Source organism: Carassius gibelio, chromosome B9 (genome assembly GCF_023724105.1).
Source record: "Carassius gibelio isolate Cgi1373 ecotype wild population from Czech Republic chromosome B9, carGib1.2-hapl.c, whole genome shotgun sequence".
In the NCBI taxonomy this organism is placed as follows: Eukaryota; Metazoa; Chordata; class Actinopteri; order Cypriniformes; family Cyprinidae; genus Carassius; species Carassius gibelio.
In genome coordinates, this window is record NC_068404.1 from 4005045 (window position 1) to 4015226 (window position 10182).

At 36.8% G+C, this 10182-nt stretch overlaps 1 pseudogene; it reads left to right on the forward strand.

Annotated features, from left to right (window-relative positions):
- The first annotated feature begins 9419 nt into the window (after window positions 1–9419).
- LOC127965584 (SUMO-conjugating enzyme UBC9-B-like) lies at window positions 9420–9906 on the forward strand (annotated as a pseudogene).
- Window positions 9907–10182: the final 276 nt, after the last annotated feature.

Below are 10182 nucleotides of genomic sequence, written 5' to 3' on the forward strand. Positions count from 1 at the left end.
TGATGCCAGATCATATTAGACAGACAGCTGCACAAATACAGAAATCCAAAGCGACCATGAGTGAAGGTGAGCACAAATGTGTTGGTTATTAATCAGTATATTAAATCATTGTTCTGTCTTTTTTTTTTTTTTTAACAAACTTTATTATGAATCTTGTACAAATTATATGCATAATAAAAATAAAAATACACATATCTTATATTAATAATATATATTTATGATTAGCAATATACATTTTATTAGATAGCAAATTGTACTCAATTATTAAATGTTTTGCATGTTGTATTAATAAATGTGTTCATGGTGTTTGTTTTTTTTTTTTTTTTTTTTCTTTTGACTGTTGCCAGTATACATTTTTAATGTATTAACAAACACATATTTCAGATGGCCTACAAACTTTATTACAGAGTTATTTTATTGGTATGTTTTGTATATGTTTATATGATTGAAACAAATGTTGCAGTGCCGTGTAATACCATCATGCATTAGTATGGAATATGTGTAGTAGTACTAGTGTGATCAAAGGAGTGACATTACCATATATCCCTAATGAAGAATTAGGGTGTCACCTCATGACCCAAATCTGCATGCTAGGTGATTGTGGTGGCCCGATACATGGGATGCTTATTTCAGATGGACAGTAGTCAATTCATCCCTCATGTGGATGCCTCATTAATGAGAGAAGAGAACTGCTCTCTCTCTCTTTCTCTCTCTGTATGGGTGTGTGTGGCCAGCTATGGGCCGCATGCAGAATGGATTTATGGTGTCACTCAGCCCAAGAGAGCAGCTAATGAGAGAGAGTGAGAGAGAGAGAGAGATAGAGAGACAGAGAGACAGAGAGAGAGGGAGAGCGAGACAGAGAGAGAGAGAGAGAGAGAGAGATGGCAGTGTCCATGTGTAATTCCACACTCCATCCATAAAGAACAAGAAAGAGCACCAGAGAGAAATAGAGTGAAAAGATAGAGGGGAGGGGGTACACATCCCTCATTACGTGTATGCATGTGTGTGTGTGTGTGCGCGCGCGTGTGTGTGTACATGTGTCCCTGGAGTTTTCTTTAATATTTTAATAAATAACATCAGCCCAACAAGAAATTAATGAAGAGTATCATTAATAATAGTTGTGCAGCGATGGTGCTGATATTAAGTCGGCCCGCTGCAAGGGAATCTCAGGAGACCTGGGATTTTTCCGACAGCAAACAAGGTCTCAGCAGCTGGCTGGCTTCCCTCCTGCCCCGTGCTTCCACAACAGGTTGAATGTAATAAAAGAGGATTTTGCCAGCTATAGAGTTAAGCCCACAGAAATCTGTTCCTATAGAGTGGAGCTAGACACTCAGCCAAATGTGATTCTTAATTAAACTTTAATCAGCATAGCACTGTTTGCAGTGGAAGCTGATAAAAAGAAGGTGTCTTCAGCCGTAGTCCTGTACTGTTGTGTCTAATGGCTGGGTATTGTAACGGTCTTAACCTCCTGTTGTAGACGCCATTATCTAGCCATTTTTTAAACAGAATATAGATAGAGAACCAATCTGTGTGCAGAGCCTCGTCCATTTACAACAGCTTAATTTTTAATAGATAAGTTTGATGGTTTGGTTTAACCTGGTCAAATCCTCACTGTAGAATGTTAGAAGATAATATTAAAATGCAAATTTAGGTCTCATGAACACATTTTTTTTTTAATATATAACACAAGCTGCTGGATAAATATGCAATAAGTAACACAACAGTGACTGTTACGCATTTATAACATTAATATTAAATTGTTATTAAGTGAATAATTACAAGCAAATCCTGATACTGTTCATTCGTATCACACAATTACTACACAGCGACATGAATACTGCAAAGATTGACCATAAATGCATATTTACGGCACAATTGTCACTGTATATTTGTAAAGTCATGCACAGAAATGGCCCCAGAAGAATTACCACACAAACAGAACAGAGCAGTTATTTTCCTCCAGTGTAACTGAATAAATCTTTAATAAGAGGAAAGCCTTACGTTGCAAATCACAAGAGTAATGACTGTTTTATGAAGCATTACTGTGTGCAGAAGGCTGTGTTACTGATAGAATTTGTATATTTCATTTAGTAAGTCTAATGCCGTACCGTCACGGGGTTGCGTGTAATAGATATCACTGTTTAACCACTTAATTCTGCACTGTATACCTCCCTGTGAACACTTTACACAAATGACCCACTGAGAGCTCAGCACCTCATCTCAAAGGTAAAATACATTAATTTAAGCCAAGCAGATTTGGGTCAGGAACATTTGCATAACAGTCCACATAATAAAAACACATAAATGAAAAAAAGAAAGAAAAAAGTCACAGAACCAAATTGCATATGCTTTATCATATGCATGATTCCTATAAAGGTTATAATGTGACTGCATTTGTCTTCATAGACTGTTGTGTAAATCGTTACATTAAAGTGCTTATGAGAGTGACAGCTTACTAAAGAGACATAGAATAAACCAATCAGGAAACACACAAAGACTGCAATTTTTTACTTCTTTACTCAGTAAATCACTTACATTATTTTTCAACGTTTGTTGTAAAATTAGGAAATCAGTATGGTGCTACACTGAGAGTATTTGCCTCCTCCCTTTATTAAAAGGTGCCCCATGCCACCTTCTCCATTACTTATCCTCAGCAGCCGTCTGTATCTGAAACGGCACAGTTTTCTTGATAATAAAAAGTGGATTACAACGAATCAGAAGAAAGCGTCCCCAGCTGTCGCCAAGAAATGAGACCATCCTGTTCAAAACCTCTGATGATTAAAAACACATTTATGTATTAATCTGTAATTAGGTAAGTGCTGCTTTCATTGGTATCAGAAGGCCAGAAGTGAATAATCACCACCAGGGATTTAGCAGCTTTTAAAAGGCCTTTTATTGCAATAAAAACAGCAGACTTATCAATGTTTGAAAACTTTCAGAAGATCTGTATATCTGGAGTGGGTTTGTTTCACGTCTAGGGATTTACCTGTTCCTGTCCTCCTCTTATATCTTACACTATCAGTATATCACTTGTTGAGGTTCTAATGAGGAGCCAAAAAAATATTCAAATCATGTCTTAAAACAATTATGGATGATGGATTTATGCGATTCTAGTTTTTTATTTGTGTTAATGTAAAGAATAGAGAACACATTATATATCTTTATATGTATTTCAGTGAGAAAGAGAAAATACATATTTGGTGTGTGTGTGTGTGTGTGTGTGTGTAATGAGAGAAATGAAGAATAGCCTTTGCTTACTTCTACCTTTTCTATATATCCACATATCTATGTTTTATTTTTATTTAGCTAGTTTCCACCATATTTTATGACATTTAAGAGAAGGTCCTCTTCAGTAAATGTGATTAAAATGCTGAATTGCTCTGAAATCGCTGCAATTTCTCCCTGCTGCTTAAACCTGCGGAAACGCAGCATGACACAAGGTTTTGGTCTTAAAATCATTACTTACGCATGTATGGATTTCCTGCAGACATTTCAGATTCTTAAAGAGTGTATTGATCAGGGATGTGACAGGTGTTGTGCATTCAGACACATGCAGAGATGTTTATGAGAATGTTGACTGAAGAAACACATTGATAAATCATCATATGTCAATAGCTCTTTGATTTGTCACAAAATGCCTGTCAATGGTCCTGCTGTGAAAGATGCTTATTTGTTTGTTTGTGTTTGTTATTTATCTTTTGGTGTCTGGAGTTCTAGAAAAATTGGCCTAAATATTAAATATGTTGTGTTGTATATATATATATAAAATATATATATATATATATATATATATATATATATATCCTTTTTTTTTTTTTTTTGATACGGTGTTATTAAGTACTAATATTAACCCTCATGGTACTTTATGTTACAATGACAACCATTATAGGTGGTGATGAGAAAATCTGAAAGCTTTAATGAATCAAAGGTCATCACAAGCATCTTAAGGTAAATTAGGTAAATATTGATAAATAGAATGTGTGCATTATCATACACACAAATTCAAAACACTAAAATAAAGCAACAAACATTTATTTTTAATAAACAGCATTAGATGACCACATGTGAAGTGTCACACAGGTGATATTTTAAAAACAGAAATGTCTTATACAATATCTCAATTATGTTAGCAGTACATTTGCCTGATTTCAGAACACTGTTGTGTGTCAAACAAACATCTATTTCCATGTGATAAATTAAGTGTACTTTTTTGTGGATTCAGAACCTTTGGAAAGAAGGTTCCTAAGCACACACCTTCCAAACATAACCCCGTTATGTCAAGTATGTGTGTGTGGTGGTGGGGGGGGGGTGTATGTATGAATGTGTGTTAGAGTGATGCAGGCCTGCTGAACTGCTGCCCTTCGGCCAGTGCCTCTTGACACTTTGTCTTGTCATGTGCCACACTGAAGAAGGATCATAATCGTAGAGATGCTCTCTCCTCCTGTCTTACACTTTTAATCGGGTATTTGACAAAAAGAGAAAACGTGTGATACCGTCACAACGTGTCAGATTACAGTTTAAGTAAAAACCTCAAGCCAAGATAGCAGATTTTTTTTTTTGTAATGTGCAACATCTGGGGTTAAAATAGCTTGTCACTGGAGCGCTATGTTACACATTGATTTCTGTGAGGAAATTTAAGGGAAACAGATTTGGTAATTATGTAAAAAAAAAAAATAATAATAGTGCTGTCTTGTAGGTCCACTGCCTAAGACACTTAATTACCTCACCTTGAATGCATTGCATTGATTAAAGAAAATAAACCTGATCAGATTCAAACCCTTGTCATGGTTATTGCTTTTAGAGAATTTTGACGGAAAACTTCCTCATCAACACTGAAATATTAACAGTGGACCAACAGTATTTTCCAAAATATTTATGTCACAGCATTTGTGTGACAGATATAATCATAAAGCACCATTACTCAGGAAAATGAGTCATCTTATCAGAGATTAAGGCTTTTTGCAGAGGGATTTTGTTTACTAGGGGAGTATCAATCAGCTATAATGAAATCCTCACCACAGACTGACACATATACAACTGAGAGTGAGAAAGCCATTCCAAATGAGATTATAAACGCACAGAGTTCATCAATCAGACCGCAGACGTGATATTGCCTTTTCCCATGACTAGACGGTGCCGTGCAATAGAACATATATGTGGTTTTAGCCATGGAAAACTGCTGTTTACGTGAGTACTTGCTTCACTCCAACTGTAGTATTTTGGACAACATGAGTATTTTTGTCAAACAATGAATATAATTTATGTCAGTTCACCCAGAATTTATATTTGAGTTGTATCTTGACACACCTTGGAATTTTGTTTATTTTCCTTTCCATGAAACATAAAATTAGTTCTCATAACTATGTCCATTCAATTCCAGTCAATTTATTAAATAAAAATATTCTTCTTCACACCTGTGGTCAACATTGATTCATTTTTATTCTATGCACTGATAAAAAAATCCATGTTTTGGTTAATTAATGAATTACTCAATAGGAAAGCAGTAAATATGCATTCTTGCGTTTATTGACTTTTTCACTATGGCTGAATTACTGTTGAATTTGTATGTGTCTAATAAGTGTTAATGCAATGAACATGGTGAGGATCAGCTCACAAACATCTGGAGCAAACTAGACATTTCACATAAAGTTATACAAAACAGCAGATGGTGTGTGCGTGTGTAAGTGCATGCACGCCTAGTGTATTCAACTTGCACTAAAATGTAACTTTTCATCCTTATATGAATTACACAATTGCCCAAATCATCTCTTTCAAAAAATAAATCTCTTAACATAATGCATTATATATGCTGTACAGGTTTCCCAGGTCATATTTCTTAATGCAGCATGTGCCTCCACACATTCCACGCAAGAAAAAAGTTGTGTGGTTTGATATATTGATCTTTTTTTTGTTGGTTGGGGGGGGGGTTGGGGGGGGGGGGGGGCATTGGTTGTCTGTCGAGCTAGCACACATGCTAACAGTAACAGATCTCTCTGTTGTGGCTGACTGCCTTCACTAACTGCCCCATTTTATTGAGTAAATTTAGTCTGTCAGTTCCCATGCTGGGAGCATAACTCACACATAACACATAATCATACAGGAAAACAAGGATAAAATAATCTTGTCAGGGCTCTAAAAGTGATTGCTGGATGCTACATTCTCCAATCAATACACTAATTCTGCAATTTATACTGCTGGCTATAGCAGAGGAAGGCAGCTCTGATATGGTATTTCTTGGCTCACTGACCAACTTTGACCTCCGGTGTGTGCGTGAGTGTGTGTGAGTGAGCTTAACGTGTTTTCCTGCTTTAAGAAATCGCCCAGAAGCATTGAGAGAGCAGCGCCTGACATTTAAGTTCAGGCCCAAAACCCAAACTGATTAATTCCAGCGAGCACAAGCTCTCCTGCTCTTTTCCCAGGCTCTGTCTTTATGGCTGCAAAATCCTTTCTCTCTGCTGCTGATGGACGGCGAGCAACATAAAAGCTATCCAGTGATTTTCTGCTTCTTATTCCTCTCGTCTGCTTTTTATGGGTGAACGGTGTGTCTTGTTCGCCCTGGGGGCATTACGTTTTCTCTGATGAGGTTGGCCGTTTATTAACAGACTTAATAAGACATGCTCAGAGATTTCCAATCTCAGCTGATTCCCCTTAAACAGGTGTTTGATGGGATTTCAGAATTTGGAATTAAAGCATAAATATCATGAGGAATCAAATTTTTCCTTGGTCTTTTGAGATAAAATAGTTCATTGTTGTATGAAAGCATAGAGTAAGTTTTAGAACTCAATTTCCCCTTCCCCATATATATATATATATACATTACAAGTTAAGTGTACATTATGGACATGTCTGTCAAACATTTGGAATAATTTGAAATTTATTTGAGAAAGATTCAGTTTAGAAATGTATTTTAAAAAGGTGTCATGAATTGAGACACCAAAATTTTCAGTCAGTCTGAAATCAGTTTATAATGAAGCCAATTGACAGCTTGTGGTATCTTCTATTCTATGATGTAATAGTGAGGATGAGCACCACCTCTGTAGAAGAAGATCAGAGCCTGCTTTGACATCACTGCCTGTTTAGCCCCACCCACCAATTTTACATAATTTCCTGTTTAGCCCCGCCAACCGATTCTACGTCACTGCCAGTTTAACCCTTCCCTCCAATTCTACATCACTGACTGTGTTGCCCCACCCACCGATTCTACATAATTTCCTGTTTAGCCCCGTGAACAGATTTGCACATGTAGTGTTCATGAGAATGGCAAACAAACAGGTCTACGCAGAAATCAAACGATAAAGATGCTCCGAAGACAACAAGAGGGTGTGCAGTGCCAAGCTGTGGAAAAACAGTCTTTGCATTGTCTTCCTGATCTCAACGTTAGGAAAGTGTGAATGAACTTTGTTTTCAAAGAAATTCCATAATACCTCAGTAAGGACTCTGACTTTTGTTTACTTAATTTTACCGCAGATTTGTTTACAAATAAGGCACAGTTAGACACAGGATTTTCCAAAAAGACTGAAACTAAAAGACGAGGCTGTGATTGGATCTAACAGGAATGTCACTTTGCTTTTTTCTGTTAAACAGATTGTTTGTAATGTACTTACAGTATTTATGCGTTTTTAACCTAAATCACAGCAGTGCCCATCCGTGAAGGATGTAGACTGTCAAATATATAATTATAATAATAATTATAATAATAATAATAAATATTAACATAAAAACAGGCATTTCATGACCCCTTTAAAAAGATCACTGATCAATTAAACAGAAAAAAATGTATCCTAGAAATAAAGACAGTTTATTTCAGTTCACTTCATGTTGTACTGTCCATATCGCTTAACTTCATAAACTGTTTAGCAGCTGTTTCTTTAGTATATAAAGCTGTGGTGTCAGTTGTATGGAAATGCTAAAGCCCAGCAATGCTATTGGACTTTAACACAACTCTGCAGAAAAAAAAAGAAAAGAAAAAAAAAACGCTTCTAGGGTTGCAAGCACTATATTGTTGATCTCTTTCACTGCATGTGTCTGTATGTGATGGACAGAATATGGATGTGTGAAAGCAAATAAACAAACAGCCCTAAGTTTGCCCTGCTGGATTTTCCTCTTTATCTATATTTTGTCATCTGACATGACTGGATGTGTACAACAGAACCTGGAAAACAGATATTAAAGCCCAACATGAGCAGCTTGTCCTTTGGTTGATCTTGTCATGTAGTGAGCTCTGTTCTATTATTGTCCATATAAATACAGCTTTTTTTATCATCCTATTCTCCATCTTGGATAAGCTTGTTGCTATACACTGTGGGATTGCCCTTGACTTAAAAGGATAATTCACCCAAAAAGAAAAATTATGTCATTAATTACTCAACATCATGACATTTCAAACCCTTAAAACATTCGTCTTTGGAACAAAAATTAAGGTATTTTTTATTGATAATTCAGCAATTCTTCTCCTACTTGTCACCCTAGTGCAATTTTGGAGAGTATCAGTATGCTCTTTCCTCTGAAAGTGGAAGTGACGTGTGGCCAAGTATGGTGACCCATTCTCAGAATCTGTGCTCTGATTGTGCTCTTTGATTTTAACCCATCCAAATGCACACACACCAGTGGACACATCACTGCTGCAGCACCCAGGGGATTGAAACCTTGCTCAAGGGTCTTACTTCAATCTTGGAATTGAATGTAGAGAGAGGACTGGTTTTACACTCCCCCCACCAACAATTCCTGCCAGACCTGAGACTCAAACCCAAGACCTTCGGGTTACAAGTCCGACTCTCTGTCCATTTGGCAACAACTGATCCAAAGTTCCACAGCGTGAGACTCAAACCCACACCAACACATGTTTTGGAACCAGTGCCACTCAGCTGACAATTAAAATTCGGGGAAAGTGCACACGTAGTCCCCACCAGCAAAAATTATGCAGCTGAGATTCTCTCATGTGGAGGATTCATTAAGGTCAGAGAGGGATGATCCTCACTTAAGGACAGGTAAGTGAACGTAAACATGCTGTCTATTGAGGGTCATAAAGCTCTCAGATTTCCTCAAAAATAATGAATTTTTTGTTGCGAAGATGAACCAAGGTCTTATGGGATCGGAACACAGCGGCGAGTAATTAATGACAGAATTTTCATTTTTGAGTGAACTAACTCTTTAAGAAGTACACCTTTAAAGTTAAATAAAATAATAAAACAGAAGTAGCAACTGATCTTTTATACTGTAGTGTGACAGTTTTGTAAATATTGGATGAGAACTTAGTTATATGCATTGGTGGTTGATTGGATTTTTATTAGGTTAAGTCCTGTAAAAACTGATCTTTTGTTCAACTGAGGGAAACTTGACAGCTTTGGTTCCCAGTCACATACGTTTTGAGTGACCACTCGCATAAGTGGAATAATACTGGGATTCAAAAAGGATCAGTGGACATGTCTGGTATTGTGCTGAGTGGATTTGCACAGGAGAGCAAAGAATGGAGGAAAGACCATCCATTCTTGCTTTGTTGCTGTTCCAACGAAAATCCCTGGCTGTACCATGAATCATTTGAAGTGGGAATGTGCTATTGCAGGAAAGAAGGGGACTCCATGGTGTAAAAAGATGACTATCCCTCATCACCCAAAAATGTAAATTTGAACCTACACTGTTCCATCTGAATTTGTATCCATCAGGAAACCATCAGGGCTCTGTGTTTTTCCGTCCTGGAGGAGGATAAACACTAGAGAACTGCCCTAAGCATCAAACAGATCCACTTAGGGATTCAGGATTTCTTGAATAAACCAAACATACTGTACAGGAACAAGTCAGGCAGAGCTATACACTAAATACTGTCAGAATAGAGTAGAGTAGGAGAAAAGAGTTTGCGCACAGGACAGAAAATGTTCCCTGACGTACGCAAGTTGGAGGGATGAATGAATGGAAAGAGGGAATATGTGAATACTCATGCTATCCTCTCACTGGGGTTAAAAAGGATCTGAGTGAAGCCTGTTGTCTTCACCGGAAGGTTCAGTCCTAACATTTTATGAGGACATAACAAGGTCCAAACATTTAAATAAATAAATAAATAAATAAATGTTCACAATAAGATCTATAACGTATTCAGAAAACTGATATAGTGAATTGTCATTTCATGCTGACAAAAGAAAAAAAAATAATAATAAAATAAACAAAAAGCCTAGAATGGCGTATCAC